The 19,469-nt window shown below is 40.2% G+C and overlaps 1 protein-coding gene across 1 annotated transcript in view; it reads left to right on the top strand.

Moving 5' to 3' along the window:
- The first annotated feature begins 8,575 nt into the window (after positions 1-8,575).
- Positions 8,576-19,469, top strand: part of LOC139751615 (uncharacterized) — a 71,020-nt gene continuing 60,126 nt past the window's right edge. The window contains exon 1 of the mRNA XM_071667232.1: positions 8,576-8,735. The gene's annotated coding sequence lies outside the window, so the exon portion shown is untranslated. The remainder of the gene's footprint in view (positions 8,736-19,469) is intronic.

Genomic DNA, 19,469 nt, shown 5'->3' with positions numbered 1-19,469 from the left:
GCTTACCCTTGAGCTTCGTTTCACTCAGAGCCAAAACATCCAGGTTCCTTTCCTCAAACATACTACCTATCTCTCCTTTTTCTTGGTTACATCCACACACATTTAGGCACCCCACTCTGAGCCTTCGAGGAGGATGAGCACTCCCCGCGTGACTCCTTCTTCTGTTTCCCATTTTAGAAAGTTAATACAAGGAGGGGAGGATTTCTGGTCCCCCGCTCCCGTCCCCTCTAGTCGCTTTCTACGACACGCGAGGAATACGTGGGAAGTATTCTTTCACCCCTATCCCCAGGGATATATATATATATATATATATATATATATATATATATATATATATATATATATATATATATATATATATATATATATATATATAAAACACTTCACTTCCTCCAGTTTTTCTCCATTCAAACTCACCTCCCAATTGAATTGACCCTCAACCCTACTGTACCTAATAACCTTGCTCTTATTCACATTTACTCTTAACTTTCTTCTTTCACACACTTTACCAAACTCAGTCACCAGCTTCTGCAGTTTCTCACATGAATCAGCCACCAGCGCTGTATCATCAGCGAACAACATCTGACTCACTTCCCAAGCTCTCTCATCCCCAACAGACTTCATACTTGCCCCTCTTTCCAAAACTCTTGCATTCACCTCCCTAACAACCCCATCCATAAACAAATTAAACAACCATGGAGACATCACACACCCCTGCCGCAAACCTACATTCACTGAGAACCAATCACTTTCCTCTCTTCCTACACATACACATGCCTTACACCCTCGATAAAAACTTTTCACTGCTTCTAACAACTTGCCTCCCACACCATATATTCTTAATACCTTCCACAGAGCATCTCTATCAACTCTATCATATGCCTTCTCCAGATCCATAAATGCTACATACAAATCCATTTGCTTTTCTAAGTATTTCTCACATACATTCTTCAAAGCAAACACCTGATCCACACATCCTCTACCACTTCTGAAACCACACTGCTCTTCCCCAGTCTGATGCTCTGTACATGCCTTCACCCTCTCAATCAATACCCTCCCATATAATTTGCCAGGAATACTCAACAAACTTATACCTCTGTAATTTGAGCACTCACTCTTATCCCCTTTGCCTTTGCTAGGCGCCATTTGGTAAACATGTGAGTTTACCAAATGGCGTTCTAGCTTCGTCACTTCGATGTATATCAACTGACTGTTATATTCCTCTCTTGTGTCTTACCCTGATGATGTGATTATTACACGAAAGTGCACTTGGAAACTTTTCGTGTCTCATTTTCCCCGTGGACTCATAGGAATATATATATATATATATATATATATATATATATATATATATATATATATATATATATATATATATATATATATATATATATAGGGCGCAAATGGGGAGGTGATAACAAGTAGTGGTGATGTGAGAAGGAGATGGAGTGAGTATTTTGAAGGTTTGTTGAATGTGTTTGATGATAGAGTGGCAGATATAGGGTGTTTTGGTCGAGGTGGTGTGCAAAGTGAGAGGGTTAGGGAAAATGATTTGGTAAACAGAGAAGAGGTAGTGAAAGCTTTGCGGAAGATGAAAGCCGGCAAGGCAGCAGGTTTGGATGGTATTGCAGTGGAATTTATTAAAAAAGGGGGTGACTGTATTGTTGACTGGTTGGTAAGGTTAGTTAATGTATGTATGACTCATGGTGAGGTGCCTGAGGATTGGCGGAATGCGTGCATAGTGCCATTGTACAAAGGCAAAGGGGATAAGAGTGAGTGCTCAAATTACAGAGGTATAAGTTTGTTGAGTATTCCTGGCAAATTATATGGGAGGGTACTGATTGAGAGGGTGAAGGCATGTACAGAGCATCAGATTGGGGAAGAGCAGTGTGGTTTCAGAAGTGGTAGAGGATGTGTGGATCAGGTGTTTGCTTTGAAGAATGTATGCGAGAAATACTTAGAAAAGCAAATGGATTTGTATGTAGCATTTATGGATCTGGAGAAGGCATATGATAGAGTTGATAGAGATGCTCTGTGGAAGGTATTAAGAATATATGGTGTGGGAGGAAAGTTGTTAGAAGCAGTGAAAAGTTTTTATCGAGGATGTAAGGCATGTGTACGTGTAGGAAGAGAGGAAAGTGATTGGTTCTCAGTGAATGTAGGTTTGCGGCAGGGGTGTGTGATGTCTCCATGGTTGTTTAATTTGTTTATGGATGGGGTTGTTAGGGAGGTGAATGCAAGAGTTTTGGAAAGAGGGGCAAGTCAGTTGTTGTTCGCTGATGATACAGCGCTGGTGGCTGATTCATGTGAGAAACTGCAGAAGCTGGTGACTGAGTTTGGAAAAGTGTGTGGAAGAAGAAAGTTAAGAGTAAATGTAAATAAGAGCAAGGTTATTAGGTACAGTAGGGTTGAGGGTCAAGTCAATTGGGAGGTGAGTTTGAATGGAGAAAAACTGGAGGAAGTGAAGTGTTTTAGATATCTGGGAGTGGATCTGGCAGCGGATGGAACCATGGAAGCGGAAGTGGCTCATAGGGTGGGGGAGGGGGCGAAAATCCTGGGGGCCTTGAAGAATGTGTGGAAGTCGAGAACATTATCTCGGAAAGCAAAAATGGGTATGTTTGAAGGAATAGTGGTTCCAACAATGTTGTATTGTTGCGAGGCGTGGGCTATGGATAGAGTTGTGCGCAGGAGGATGGATGTGCTGGAAATGAGATGTTTGAGGACAAGGTGTGGTGTGAGGTGGTTTGATCGAGTGAGTAACGTAAGGGTAAGAGAGATGTGTGGAAATAAAAAGAGCGTGGTTGAGAGAGCAGAAGAGGGTGTTTTGAAGTGGTTTGGGCACATGGAGAGGATGAGTGAGGAAAGATTGACCAAGAGGATATATGTGTCGGAGGTGGAGGGAACGAGGAGAAGAGGGAGACCAAATTGGAGGTGGAAAGATGGAGTGAAAAAGATTTTGTGTGATCGGGGCCTGAACATGCAGGAGGGTGAAAGGAGGGCAAGGAATAGAGTGAATTGGAGCGATGTGGTATACCGGGGTTGACGTGCTGTCAGTGGATTGAATCAAGGCATGTGAAGCGTCTGGGGTAAACCATGGAAAGCTGTGTAGGTATGTATATTTGCGTGTGTGGACGTATGTATATACATGTGTATGGGGGGGGGGGGGGTGGGGCCATTTCTTTCGTCTGTTTCCTTGCGCTACCTCGCAAACGCGGGAGACAGCGACAAAGTATAATAAAAAATAAAATATATATATATATATATATATATATATATGTGTGTGTGTGTGTGTGTTGGAAAGGATCACAATTTTGCGCGTGATCAAGATATTCCTATGAGTCCTAGTTTCGTCTCTTCGATGTATATCAACTGACTTATATATCTCCCTTGTGTCTCCCCTGATGATGTGATTATTACACGAAAGTGCACTTGGGAACTTTTCGTGTTTCATTTTCCCCGTGGACTCATAGGAATATCTTGATCACGCGCAAAATTGTGATCCTTTCCAATATATATATATATATATATATATATATATATATATATATATATATATATATATATATATATATATATATATGTATATATATATATATTTTTTTTTTTGACGGCTTTTTTGTCATGTTCTCATCATTGGTACAAGTTTATAATCTGACACTGGGGGAAGAGCGCCAGCCTATAATTGTAATGATTCGACAGAGGTATATCGGATTCAAAAATACATTTTCTATTATTGTTAGTGAAAATTATATTTTACGACAGGATCTACGACAACCTTTTTAAAAAGCTTATTGAAATTATTAGCTCTGCATGAGTAATATTTAAGGCCTTTTGATAAAGAGGAAGGGATTCCCAGAGTCGAGAGATCCACTGAACAACAAATTAAGCAATCCTAAGTTAGATAATTACCGTCTTTTATAATGGAGTTATTTTATCTATCTATCTATCTATCTATCTATCTATCTATCTATCTATCTATATATATATATATATATATATATATATATATATAGGGGAGAAAGAATACTTCCCACGTATTCCCTGCGTGTCGTAGAAGGCGACTAAAAGGGGAGGGAGCGGGGGGCTGGAAATCCTCCCCTCACTTTTTTTTTTTTTTTTTTTTTTCCAAAAGAGGGAACAGAGAAGGGGCCCAGGTGAGGATATTCCCTCAAGGGCCCAGTCCTCTGTTCTCAACGCTACCTCGCTAATGCGGGAAATGGCGAATAGTATGAAAAAAAAAGAATATATATATATATATATATATATATATATATATATATATATATATATATATATATATATATATATATATATATCGGCAGAACTCCAGCAGAAGGATCATGATACTGAATTTATAAAAATACCAAAAGAAAATAGGCTACTTTGGCTGAAGGTAATTCTTTTGCAATTATGAATCTCGAATGTTCTGTGGTAGGTATAAAGTGCTATTTTTACTACATAGAGATACGTTCCATGGAAATAAGACATCTTATTTTGTCATTAGTGGGATAAGGAAGAAACAGCTCAAAAACCTAATGTGAATCCAGCTAGATACAGAACTAGCATCGGAACACGCGACAGACGAGCCCTTCTGGTCATGTCTGTATCACCGATACAAATATATGAAATTAGGTGGCGTTTACATGTATCCTGTAAGTGTAATACATATATCGGAAATTGTTATAAGGTAAAATAACAAGGATCACCTTTTCAAATTCTAGAAAATAAAAAAAATCCGCAACTTTCATTTTTCTACAAAACCTTTGTTTACAAAGAACATACAGCCTTATAAATGTGAACATACCTTTAAGTATACACAATAATCCCAATAGACAATATTACTGTAACCGTCGTTCCATTTTCATAACTCTAAAATCACAGAGAATGGGCCTTCTACGTTCTTTTGAGTACATTCTCATCGCCAGACAGCTCGACCCATATTTCAAAACAGACATCTCTGTAGTTCACACAGTTCATATTTTACCAATTCAGCGTCGACATCTGAATGATGGCTTCCAAACACAAGGCTAACAGCAGCCCAATTTTCATAGCCAGCAGTGTTGACGGACTGACGTCATTAGCTTAGCTGATATTGTTTATTCTTGCCTCGCGCTGGCTGGCTGGTTGGCTGGGCCATCGCCACGCTGAGCAGTCTGTCTCCATTAAGCAGAGTTACAGTAACAAAATCATATGGTTTCCTAAATCTTTGCTATAACTTATAAATTTTAAGCTATTGATGATGACGAGTAACAACCTCCTCCTTTACTAAACTGTACAAAATCACTGAAGGTCATAGGGATTTTTTTCTTCGTGTGATTTCCAATAGATCCACTGACATAAGCCTGCTCGATGTTTGAATTGCAATACCGTTCAAGGGAAGGAACGAGATAACAAGATACAAGATGTACGCTGGGACGTCCCAGATTGAGATGGGTTGAGGCTTAAGTTAAAGTTAAATTCAAGTCCGTCAGACTTTCATTGTCATATGTAAAAGAAAAAAAATATGACGGTAGGATGAGGTTGTTTTCTATTCTGGCCCAATACTGTACTTTGATTATTAAACACGTCTACTTAAACCTCTTTTCCGTTTCTGCCTAAAAACTAAAACTTTTCCTTATTCTTGGTAGCAAGCGATGGTACATTCCATCACTAAGAATGATGACCGTTCTAACTTTACCTATAGTGTTTTCAGCGCATCACACATGACAGCTAAAGAATGGATGTGAGCGGATGCGGCCTTTGTTCGTCTGTTCCTGGCGCTGCCTCGCTAACGCGGGAACTGAGATCAAGTATGAAAAAAAATGGAAATTTTCCCTGAAACCAGACCTTGGCGCATATGTCACGGAGATAACTGGAGATCACTCCTAACATGCTACCAGGCACATCCAGGTTGGTCAGTTCATATCGCATCATCTGACTTTATCAAAGGCACTTTGGAAGTATACAAACCCCCGCAGGCATCAATAAGAAGAGACAAGCAAGTCATAATACAATCAAATGTAGTACCTTTACCCTAAATAAAACCATCACCCAAGAGGTAAAATAACCTATTCAAAATAGTAACACCAGTCTGCACCCACCATTACCCCTTGGCACACGCACAATAATAGCCTCCTTCCACCTGCTGGGTAATATCCCCATTCTGAAGCTCATATCAAAGAAATCTAACAAAAGCCCATTGTTAATACTCGCTAAACAGTTCAAGATGTCATACGTAACACCATTAGCCTCCGGAGTAATAATAGACTTTCCAGTCTTAACTGCTGCTAAAAGTTCCTCTGTTGTAATACCACCGCACGAATAGTCCTTTTTGTTAATACAAGTATGCATACATTCCTTTCTCTCAGAGTCAGGGTACCTTAATTCTTGTCTAACTCCAACTGGCAATCACGATAAAATGGCAGCTTCGGCCCACATCTCTTATCATCAGCTACCCTCTGTGGATCAGCCACTACACTAGCTCCTCTCCTCACTCCTCTCACCCTGTTAACTTCATCCCCGATTTCCTCTATAGTCTTTGCCCAGTAATTTTTCTCATGAAGCCTTACCCATACGTCTCCCTAGCTTCCCGCCTGAACTCACCACACGCCTCTGCCACTTCTTGTGAAGCTTTTTTCCTCCTCCTCAGACTTCCTGATCTTATCTAATCCTTGTGTGTCATCCTCAGAGTGGCATTGCACGTCTTTAGTATAAGCTCTCGTCCTCGCAGTAGTGCCTCTGTGCTCCAAAACATTCCTGGAGACAATGTCACCTACATGACCCAGGAAATCATCAAAGCTATCATCTACATCATGTGGCTGACTCGCTGTACCAACCCGTCATGTAGTTCATGAAGTCAACATATTTAAACATAACAAGCGTGAGTCTTGTTCTACTGTAACTAAAACACTTTATCTCCAATGGAAGTTCGCTGGGGCCTACTTTACAATTTTCTTCCATTCCTTGTGTATTCAACAAAGATGGTTAATCAACTCTTCCCTTTAATGAGTAGGTGAATTATCCCGAGCAATCCAGCATAATGATAGTCACTAAGGAATTAATGGCAAATTACACCATTGCAATTCCTTCTACCTTTGGAGTCAAGCTCGGCATGCTTAGCATTGAGAACCCCCACCATCGGTGTAGAACCAAGAAATCATTAGTCAGGTCGATGTTCTAATCCAAGTGAAGTCCAAATTATATGCATATTGACTAAGCTATAAAAGCCCGACTCTTACATACTCATTTGCCTCTTATATCGTAGGATGTTCTATTTATTCAACTGGTAGACTTCTCTTAACGAATATAAACAGTCCCCTGATGCCTGTATCTGCCCTTAAAGTTTACAATTCCGAAGTTTACAATTCCGAACCCTTGTTTCATACACTGTATTATTATCCAATACATAATAATACAAACCAGCCACCCTGTTACGATAACTATTCACATCCCAGGATACAACTCTAAGGTTTACTGTATCCTTCCCAACTGATGTGTAGTTCCCATGATAACCTCCATAAGATCAATATTCTGTACCTCATAATCCAGAACAACAGCCTCTCTGGTGAGGATCTCATTAGCCGAGTGACTTTCTTCACAGGTTTTCCCCATCCTTGCCACCAAAACCTCTTCACCTAGATCGTACAGTATTGCTGCCTATTGCGCTTTCATCTCTGTTTCCATACGCTCCCTAAGCTTTCTGTTTCCCTCCTCAAGTTTAGCATTCTGACTTACCGTAACACTAACAGTAACTTCAGACACCTGTAGCCGCTCTTGTGACTTGTTCATTGCTTGACGACATGCTGTGACGATAATACTAGTCATGCCGCTGGCTTACCTCGCCTACATGGGGTGTGAGACCATCTGACCAAGCTTTAGGTTCAGGTAATGCTGTTGGCTCACGACCACTACGCAACTTAGGAACCCCAAGACTGGTTCCGACAGAGGTTTCGACCCAGCCCCTACAGGTGATTCACTACGACCACTTTCCACAAGAAGTAATTTTTCAACCAGTTCCTTATCAACGAGCTTTGCTTTGTGTGTTCTGTAACCATCTTTTTTTTTTTTTTTTTTTACCCTAGCAAAAATTGTAGGTCCCTCAGTGAGATGGTAAGGCCTTAACCTGTGAACTTGTAGGGCCTCGCTCGAGTAAGCCTCTTCTTTTCCCTCCCTCCCTCTCTCGATCTGCTTCTTCATATGCTAATTTGACATACTACTAAGATTTTACTGTGGAGTTTCTGTATCCGTATTCTTCATGACTGACTAACTCGTCTTTTATCCCAGGTTAACATGAGCTATGAGCTTTTTCTATAATGTGGTTCTTTTGGTGACATACTTTTTATACAGTCTATGAAGTCACGTTACATTGTTTTATCTATATCCCAAAGATAACGTGAAACTAGATTTACATGGAAATAACTGTAAGGGAGAGTTGATATAAAATATGAGAAAATACGATACAATTGTAAAAAATAAATCACTTAAAAATGTTTTGAAATTCCTGTTATAAATTGCTGTTGTATTGGGAACTAAATGCAATGTTTTCGTATATTTTGTAAAAACGCTTTATATTAAGCTGGGTAAATAACGGGCAGCGGCCGTTTTCGAACAACATAAACAAACTCGAGAATCTGTTTCCAATGATCAGTGTATTCGTTCTTCTCCAGACCTGTCAACAGAAGTAGAAATGCTACAGAGACATCTCTCATTTACTTCTCTTTACACCAGGGATTTCTAATAAAAGATATAGATGAAAAGTATGTAAAAATAGTATAGTTTTGTTTGATGGTGATACTACAACTACTATCAGTAGTAGGTCGGTTCTTGCTTATAGTGCATGAGTTTTTTACATGCCAGGTTATATCATAGAAATATGAGAAGATTATGTAGGGGATAGACTGGGAAGAACTTGTGGGTTGAGAATCTGGTAAGATTCCAGTTTAATGGTTTTTCTATGATTTTGAATAGTGGTTTTTCTATGAGTGATTTTGAATAGTGGTTATTCCGCTTAACAATACTGGCAAGGTAAACGATATTAAACCATGGTCAGGACGAACCATTAATTAACAGTGGTTCATTGTTGCAATATTTAGATTATTCATGTTTGATCAGACCATTTTGCAGCTGTTGGTTATGGTGATGCTGTGCGTGTGAATTGCAGGATGCTTTCATGCACCACTATTATTTTTTGGTCACTTCAGGCTGTCATTGTTGGATTTTAGGTAAGGTTTGGTTTGGTTGTCACGGTTATACACGATGTTGGTTAATATTAACTTTTTTCACCAAATATTCACCAAATAGCGCTGCAGATTTAGTGCATGGAAACAAGAAATCCTTATAAACAAAGCAGTGGTTATTTTGCCGACTAATCAACATGATAACTTTGACTCACCAGTGCCAAATAGTCGGCAAAATAGCGTTTTATCCACAGACGCCTAGTCGGCTACAAAGAGAGTAGGAAACATACTGCATGCTGTTCAAATCATGTTTGAAAACAGTTGATGAATAGATGGATTTATTTGTGAAGTAAGCTTTCTGGCTGATGAGAGCTTCTCCATTCGTTCATTAAGGTCTTGAAAACTCATTTCATTGGCTCAACCTCTGCTTTATGCTTGAGCACATGATGTGAGGAAACTGTCCTCTACCATAACCTTCCTCAGAAACCTTTTGTTGGATGAAACCAAGAAAAGGGACCTTTGTCACTCATCTACCAGCTTCATCAAACAGCATTTTAGTTTAGACTTTATGAAACTACCTTGTGTGGGTTTAAGATTCCTCCTTTTGATGAGACAGATTCCAATGTGCCAAGTAATCAAATTTTAAAGTGAATTTCTAAACAATCCTTTTTCAAGTGGGTACAGTCTCTTATTTGCTTGAAAGACTACAGAGGGGGATAATGTAGGTTTTCAAAATTGAAAATACTGTGCCTTGCAAAAAAAATAATGTCAATAGTTCTTGCCTCTTGCTTTTCGGAAAAAATCTTATTACACCACTTGTGACCACTTTTGGGTTGCATTTGCTGTACTACCTGTGACGTGTTTTGGGTTGTTTTGCTGTATGATAATGTGACCATTTTTGGATTGCCTTTGCTGTACTAACTGTGAGCACTTTTGGGTTGCTTTTGCTGTGCCAATTGTGACTGCTTTTGGGTTGCTTTTCCTTTATCATCAGTGACCACCCTTGGGTTGCATTTGTTGTACCAACTGTGACTGCTTTTGGGTTGCTTTTGCTGTACTAACTGGAACTCTTTTGGGTTGCTTTTGCTATACCAACTGTGACCACTTTTAGGTAACTTTTGCTGTACCAACTGCTTTGGGTTGTTGTTGTTGTACCAACTATGACCACTTTTGAGTGGCTTTTGCTGTACAACTGAGACTGCTTTTGGGTTAATGCCTGTGATCTACAATTTCTGAACTGTTAGCTAGGAGGAAGTTGATCTATTATTATGGTTAAGTGGATAAAGAAGTTTAGGAAAGGCGGGTGCTTCCTTAATGAAAACACAAAGGGTTGTAAGGCCCTAACCCTGGATTTTGTAGGGAACATCACAGGGAATTTCTCATGCCTGTAAGACGCTACCTAGAACATATTTTTCATTTTTCAAAATTATTCATTTATTTGCTTATTATACTTAACCGCCATCTCCCACATTAGCGAGGTGGTGCAAGGAAACAGGCAAGGAATGGCCCAACCCACCCACATACACATGTATATACATAAACACACACACTTATACATACATATACATTTCACAGTATACATATGTATACATACACAGACATGTACATATATACACATATACATATTCATACTCGCTGCCTTCATCCATTCCCGTTGCCACCCCGCAACACACGAAATAGCATTCCCCCCTTCTCCCCTCCAGTGAGGTAGTGCCAGTAATAGACAAAAAAGGCCACATTCGTTCACACTCAGTCTCTTGCTGTCATGTGTAATGCACTGAAACCACAGCTCCCTTTCCACATACAGGCCCCACAGACCTTTTCATGGTTAACCCCAGACACTTCACATGCCCTGGTTCAATCCAGTGACAACATGTCACTCCCAGTATACCACATCATTCCAATTCACTCTATTCCTTGCACACCTTTCATGCTCCTGTATGTTCAGGCCCTGATCACTCAAATTTTTTTTTCACTCCGTCATCCCATCTCCAATTTGGTATCCCACTTCTCTTTCTTCCCTGCACCTCTGACACATATATCTTCTTTGTCAATCTTTCCTCACTCATTCACTCCATGTGTTCAAACAATTTCAACACACCTTCTGCTCTCTCAACCGCACTCTTTTTATTACCACACATCTCTCTTACCCTTTCATTACTGACTCAATCAAACCACCTCACACCACATATTGTCCTCAGACATTTCATTTCCAACACATTTACCCTCCTCCACACAACCCTAGCTATAGCCCATGCCTCACAACCATATAACATTGTTGGAACACCTATTCCTTCATACATACTCATTTTTGCTCTCCGAGATAACGTTTTCGCCTTCCACACATTCTTCAGTGCTCCCAGAACCTTCGCTCCCTCCTCCCACCCTGTGACTCACTTCCATTTCCATGGTTCCATCTGCTGCCAAGTCCACTCCCAGATATCTAAAACATTTCACTTCCTCCAGTTTTTCTCCGTTCAAACATTTTTTTTTTTTTTTTGCTTTGTCGCTGTCTCCCGCGTTTGCGAGGTAGCGCAAGGAAACAGACGAAAGAAATGGCCCAACCCACCCCCATACACATGTATATACATACGTCCACACATGCAAATATACATACTTACACAGCTTTCCATGGTTTACCCCAGATGCTTCACATGCCTTGATTCAATCCACTGACAGCACGTCAACCCCGGTATACCACATCGCTCCAATTCACTCTATTCCTTGCCCTCCTTTCACCCTCCTGCATGTTCAGGCCCCGATCACACAAAATCTTTTTCACTCCATCTTTCCACCTCCAATTTGGTCTCCCTCTTCTTGGTTCCCTCCACCTCCGACACATATATCCTCTTGGTCAATCTTTCCTCACTCATTCTCTCCATGTGCCCAAACCATTTCAAAACACCCTCTTCTGCTCTCTCAACCACGCTCTTTTTATTTCCACACATCTCTCTTACCCTTACGTTACTTACTCGATCAAACCACCTCACACCACACATTGTCCTCAAACATCTCATTTCCAGCACATCCATCCTCCTGCGCACAACTCTATCCATAGTCCACGCCTCGCAACCATACAACATTGTTGGAACCACTGTTCCTTCAAACATACCCATTTTTGCTTTCCGAGATAATGTTCTCGACTTCCACACATTCTTCAAGGCTCCCAGAATTTTCGCCCCCTCCCCCACCCTATGATCCACTTCCGCTTCCATGGTTCCATCCGCTGCCAGATCCACTCCCAGATATCTAAAACACTTCACTTCCTCCAGTTTTTCTCCATTCAAACTCACCTCCCAATTGACTTGACCCTCAACCCTACTGTACCTAATAACCTTGCTCTTATTCACATTTACTCTTAACTTTCTTCTTTCACACACTTTACCAAACTCAGTCACCAGCTTCTGCAGTTTCTCACATGAATCAGCCACCAGCGCTGTATCATCAGCGAACAACAACTGACTCACTTCCCAAGCTCTCATCCCCAACAGACTTCATACTTGCCCCTCTTTCCAAAACTCTTGCATTCACCTCCCTAACAACCCCATCCATAAACAAATTAAACAACCATGGAGACATCACACACCCCTGCCGCAAACCTACATTCACTGAGAACCAATCACTTTCCTCTCTTCCTACAAGGTACACATGCCTTACATCCTCGATAAAAACTTTTCACTGCTTCTAACAACTTGCCTCCCACACCATATATTCTTAATACCTTCCACAGAGCATCTCTATCAACTCTATCATATGCCTTCTCCAGATCCATAAATGCTACATACAGATCCATTCAAACATACCTCCCAATTAACTTGTCCCTCAAGCCTACTGAACCTAATAACCATGCTCTTATTCACATTTACTCTCAACTTTCTTCTTTCACACACTTTACCAAACTCAGTCACCAACTTCTGCTGTTTCTCTCCTGAATCAGCCACCAGCACTGTATCATCAGAAAACAACAACTGACTCACTTCCCAAGCCCTCTTATCCACAATAGACGGCATACTTGCCCCTCTCTCCAAAACTCTTGCATTCACCTCCCTAACCAACTCATCCATAAACAAATTTAACAACCATGGAGATATCACACGCCCCTGCCGCAAACCGACATTCACTGGGAACCAATCACTTTCCTCTCTTCCTACTTTTGCACATGCCTTACAACCTTGGTAAAAAGTTTTCACTGCTTCTAGCATCTTACCTCCCACACCATATACTCTTAAAACCTTCCACAAAGCATCTCTATCCACCCATCATATGCCTTCTCCAAATCCATAAATACTACATACAAATCCATCTGTTTCTCTTAAGTATTTCTCACATACATTCTTCAAAGCAAACACCTGATCCACACATCCTCTACCACTTCTAAAACCACACTGCTCTTCCCCAATCTGATGCTCTTTACATGCCTTTAGCCTCTCAATCAATACCCTCCCATATAATTTCCCAGGAGTACTCAACAAACTTATGCCTCTGTGATTTGAACACTCACCTTTATCCGCTTTACCTTTGTACAATAGCACTATACATGCATTCTGCCAATCCTCAGGCACTTCCCCATCATCCATATATATATTAAATATCCTTATCAACCAATCAACAACACAGTCACCCGCTTTTTTAATAAATTCCGTAGCAATAGCATCCAAACCTGCCGCTTTGCTGGCTTTCATCTTCCGCAAAGCTTTCACTACCTCTTCTCTGTTCACCAAACCATCCTCCATCACCCTCTCACTTTGCACTCCACCCTGACCAAAACACCCTATATCTGCCACTCTATCATCAAACAAATTCAATGAACCTTCAAAATACTCACTCCATCCCCTTCTCACTTCATCATTACTTGTTATTACCTCCCCATTTGCCCCTTCACCGATGTTCTCATTTGCTCTCTTGTTTTATGCACTTTATTTACCTCCTTCCAAAACATCTTTTTATTCTCCCTAAAATCTAATGATACTCTCTCCCCAACTCTCATTTGCCCTCTTTTTCACCTCTTGCACCTTTCTCTTGACCTCCTGCCGCTTTCTTTTATACCTTTCCCAGTCATTTGCACTACTTGCCTGCAAAAATCGTCCAAACGCCTCTCATCTCTTTCACTAACAATCTTACTTCTTCATCCCACCATTCACTACCCTTTCTAATCTGCCTACTTTCCACTTTTCTGATGTCACAACATCTTTTGCGCAAGCCATCACTGCTTCCCTGAATAAATCCCATTCCTCCCCCACTTCCCTTACGTCATTTGCTCTAACCTTTTGCCATTCTGCACTCAATCTTTCCTGGTACTTCTTCACACTAGTCTCCGTTCCAAGCTCACCTACTCTCACCACTCTCTTCTCCCCAACATTCTCTCTTCTTTTCTGAAAACCTCTACAGATCTTCACCTTCACCTTCACAAGATAGTAATCAAAATTTTTTGGAGACAACTAAGATTTGTCATTTTTCCAAAAAACTAAAATATTACTTTTAGTTAGAAGCCAAAAATTTTGATTTTGGATTATTTTTAGTTAAGTCAGGAAATTTACAGGTGGGACAAAAGCAGGAAGCTATATGATAAGAATAAATAAATTTGATATTTTGAAACAAATACAACAATTAAAAGTAGACACGAGTCTTGTGCATGATGGTATTTATGCGGGGGTTTTGAAAGAATGTAAGGAGGAAGTAAGTGATCCACTTTTAAATGTCTCTAAGCAGTCTCTGGTATCAGGCATACTTCCTAATCAGTGGAGGACAGCAAATGTCATTTCCATCTTTCAGGATGAGGATAGATCCATTTCTTCTAATTACTGTCCTATCAGCTTGACATCTATTGTGGGTAAATTTCTTGAATCAATTATAGTAGACAAAATACGGAAACACTTGGAGAATCTTGATCTTATTAGGGATTCTCAACATGGGTTTACAAAAGGGAAGTTATGTCTCAGTAACCTTCTCTCTTTCTTTAATAAGTATTTGAAACTGTAAATTAGGGTAAGAGTATACTTAAGCAAGGCTTTTGACAGAGTACCTCATGAGCATCTGCTTAGAAAAATAGCAGGACATGGCATCAGGAGTTCTTTACTTAATTGGATTAGGGTGTGGCTAACTGACAGAAAACGGAGGGTAAGCATCAACAGAGTTACATAGGACTGGGGCATTGTAGCCAGTGGTGTTCCTCAGGTGTCATTCTTGGGACCGCTCGTTTATTATACATATTTTAATGATTTGGGTATGGGAATAATCAGTGACTTAAATAAATTTGCCAATGATCCAAAAATAGGGGCTGTAATTGACTCAGATGAAAATTCAGTGAATTTGCAGAGGGTCTTAAATAGATTATCGGAATGGGTGGGTAGATGGAAAATGGAATTCAGCATAGATAAATGCACAACACTTAGTGTGGGTAAAGACAGGAACACTGATTACAATCTGGACAATATTACTTTTCACTACCAAAACAAAATGCAAAAGAGATTTAGGGGTACTGGAGAGCAAGGATCTTAAGCCATGGCAATATTGTATTAAAGTGTAATAAGGTTAATAGGATGTTAAGGCTCATTAATATGACTGTTAGCAATAAAACTCCTGGAGTATTAATGCAACTTTATCTTGCGCTGGTAAGACCATATTTGGATTATACTGTACAGTTTTGGGCTCCATACTATGCAGTTGATATAGAATGTTTGGAGAGAGTACAAAGGCTAATGACAAAAATGTTTCCTGGAATTAGAAACCATGCTTATGAAAAAAGGTTAAAAAGACTGACTTTGCTCTCATTTAAGAGGAGGAGGAGGGCTAAAGGGTATATGATTGAAGTTTTCAAATGGGTGAAGGGCTTTAATAAAGGTAAATTGATACAGGTTGGATGTGGGTAAACGTTGGTTCGGGAATAGGGAAGTACATTTATGGAACAATTTGCCAAGAACAGTAGTGGAAACTAGGTCTTTAGGTAGCTTTAAATGAAGGTTGGATGTGTTTGTGAGTTCAGGCAGTTGGTTGTGGGGTGGACAGACTCGGGACCTGCCTAGCATGGGTCAATAGGCCTCTTGCAATGTTCTCACTTCTTATGCTCTAATGTTTTATGAAACCTCTAACCTGAAAATGCACATAACTGAAATAGTTAGCTTGCATTAATTTGTTTGCCAGAGAGGTTACACCTCTGATCATGCATTTATTGTTTTGCTTAGGAGAAATGATAAGCTAAAAATTATCACAAGATGTGCATATGCAGTTAACCCTCCCATGTAGGGCCTGACATCTTAAAGCCTTGTGCACCATCTCCATTTTCAAGTTGATTAAAAAAACATGAAGATTGTCAACAGCTCAACCCCCTGTTCTCTCTTCCATAGTGAGCAAATTTAAGGTCTCTAGCTTTTCCCTGTAACTCTTTGTCTTAATTCTGGTACCATCTTTGAAGCCTGTAAGTAATAGTTGGTAGGTAGCCACTGACCAGTGAGGTATATTACTGGTACTACCCACCTGGGTATAGGGAGGTTTATTGATGGCTGCTTAGTGTGCCAGCTCTTCAGTGGTTGTCAAGTTGCACTCCTTTGATCTAGGTAGCTGTTGTTTCTTTCTGCCCCACCCACACATGGACTGTTGGTATTCTGTCCACAAACATACAACCTCTCCTTTTCCCAAATAACATTTGACAACACTTAACTCACACAACTCATTCTTTTTGCTAGCCCTGCCTTTAGGCAAAATGGTAGGAGCAATCGATAGAAGTAGTAGTTAGGAATGTTAGACAGGAGCTTTAGGTTGAAACATGAGATAGAAACAGTGAGTAGGAGCATTAGGTAGAAATAGAAGGTTGTAACATTATGCAGGAATATTAGGTAGACTCACTGGGTAGGAGCCTCTGAAAACACTGTACTAGAGTTGTCCTCTGCTAGCGGCCTGTTGAGGGTGTGGCACTAAGGTCTAAGTTCAACAATTATGGAGACTTTTGCCATGGCCACCCCCAATGGGCATTGGAGATAGGTAGATATATCTTTGTTGCCTTACTCTGGACTTTCTACTTGTATCTTTGTGCTTCTTTAGGTATGATGACCACATATGAGAAGCTTGAATGCTATTTAAGTATTTGTAGCAGACAGTTTGTCTCCTTTACTGTTCTCGTAATATTAAGTCCTTTCACTGTGTCCCATTCTCAGTGCTTTACATTTGATTGGGTTCAGTTCCATCAACCATGTATCAGACCAGTTATGGAGTCTGTCAGGGTCTTCTAATATGGTAATGTAGTCCTCCTTGATTTTCAGTACCCCTATGACCCCTCTAACTATTGTCCTGTTGCTTTGACATCTACTATTCCCAGGGTTTTTGAATCTCACCTCAACTCCCATATCCTCAGTCTTCTCTCTGATCACCATTGTGGCTTAAGGTGAGGTCAACTGATGATATTCTTTCCTATATTACTCATGTCTGGTCATCATCCCTGAAAGATTTTGGGGGATCCTATGCCGTTGCCTTTGATAAATATAAAACTTTTGATAGGATGTAGCATTGAGGTCTCATGTCTAAGCTCTCGTCTTTTGGCTTTCCTCCCTCACTTTGCTACTTTATATCTAGTTTCTTCTCTAGCCAGTCTATCTTTGTGGTTGTTGATGGATCAGCTTCTCCCCCTTTCTCTATCAACACCAGTGTCCAAGGTTCTGTCCTGTCTCATACACTTTTTTCTCTCCTTTTTATTAATGATTTCCTTGTACAAATAACCTTATGCACTCATATGCTGATGATTTAACAACTGTATTCCTCCACATCATTTAATTCTGCTCGTTCTTCACTCACTTGATCTGCATTTCATCTTGGCACAGCTTCCTCATTAAACTGAAACTTAGAAAGGATGTCTCAGTGGGTTATACAAAATCTGGTCAAGTTAAATGCTTCCAAGACCTAGTTTTTGCCCATCTTTCAGTTGAAAATTCCTCACAACTTTCCTCTCTTCTGTGACATCTGTAATTCCATCTCTTGACTTTTGAATATACTAGGTATTACTGTAATATCCACACTATCTTGGAAACACCACATTACAGAAATAGCTAAGTCTGCCTCTAGGAAACTGAAAGTCCTGTTTAGATGTCAAAATTTATTTTCTTCGGAATAATTGTTCCATTTATTCAAAGAATAGATCTGTCCTTGGACGATTTTTGCAGGGAAAAATGCAGTTGAGTGGGAGACGTATAAAAGAAAGAGACAGGAGGTCAAGAGAAAGGTGCAAGAGGTGAAAAAAAGGGCAAATGAGAGTTGGGGTGAGAGAGTATCATTAAATTTTAGGGAGAATAAAAAGATGTTCTGGAAGGAGGTAAATAAAGTGCGTAAGACAAGGGAGCAAATGGGAACTTCAGTGAAGGGCGCAAATGGGGAGGTGATAACAAGTAGTGGTGATGTGAGAAGGAGATGGAGTGAGTATTTTGAAGGTTTGTTGAATGTGTTTGATGATAGAGTGGCAGATATAGGGTGTTTTGGTCAAGGTGGTGTGCAAAGTGAAAGGGTTAGGGAAAATGATTTGGTAAACAGAGAAGAGGTAGTAAAAGCTTTGCGGAAGATGAAAGCCGGCAAGGCAGCAGGTTTGGATGGTATTGCAGTGGAATTTATTAAAAAAGGGGTGACTGTATTGTTGACTGGTTGGTAAGGTTATTTAATGTATGTATGACTCACGGTGAGGTGCCTGAGGATTGGCGGAATGCGTGCATAGTGCCATTGTACAAAGGCAAAGGGGATAAGAGTGAGTGCTCAGATTACAGAGGTATAAGTTTGTTGAGTATTCCTGGTAAATTATATGGGAGGGTATTGATTGAGAGGGTGAAGGCATGTACAGAGCATCAGATTGGGGAAGAGCAGTGTGGTTTCAGAAGTGGTAGAGGATGTGTGGATCAGGTGTTTGCTTTGAAGAATGTATGTGAGAAATACTTAGAAAAGCAAATGGATTTGTATGTAGCATTTATGGATCTGGAGAAGGCATATGATAGAGTTGATAGAGATGCTCTGTGGAAGGTATTAAGAATATATGGTGTGGGAGGCAAGTTGTTAGAAGCAGTGAAAAGTTTTTATCGAGGATGTAAGGCATGTGTACGTGTAGGAAGAGAGGAAAGTGATTGGTTCTCAGTGAATGTAGGTTTGCGGCAGGGGTGTGTGATGTCTCCATGGTTGTTTAATTTGTTTATGGATGGGGTTGTTAGGGAGGTGAATGCAAGAGTTTTGGAAAGAGGGGCAAGTATGAAGTCTGTTGGGGATGAGAGAGCTTGGGAAGTGAGTCAGTTGTTGTTCGCTGATGATACAGCGCTGGTGGCTGATTCATGTGAGAAACTGCAGAAGCTG

Source organism: Panulirus ornatus, chromosome 11 (assembly GCF_036320965.1).
Source record: "Panulirus ornatus isolate Po-2019 chromosome 11, ASM3632096v1, whole genome shotgun sequence".
NCBI classification, from domain to species: Eukaryota; Metazoa; Arthropoda; class Malacostraca; order Decapoda; family Palinuridae; genus Panulirus; species Panulirus ornatus.
The sequence above is the reverse complement of the archived record's forward strand: the minus strand, read 5'-3'. Positions and strand labels throughout refer to the sequence as shown.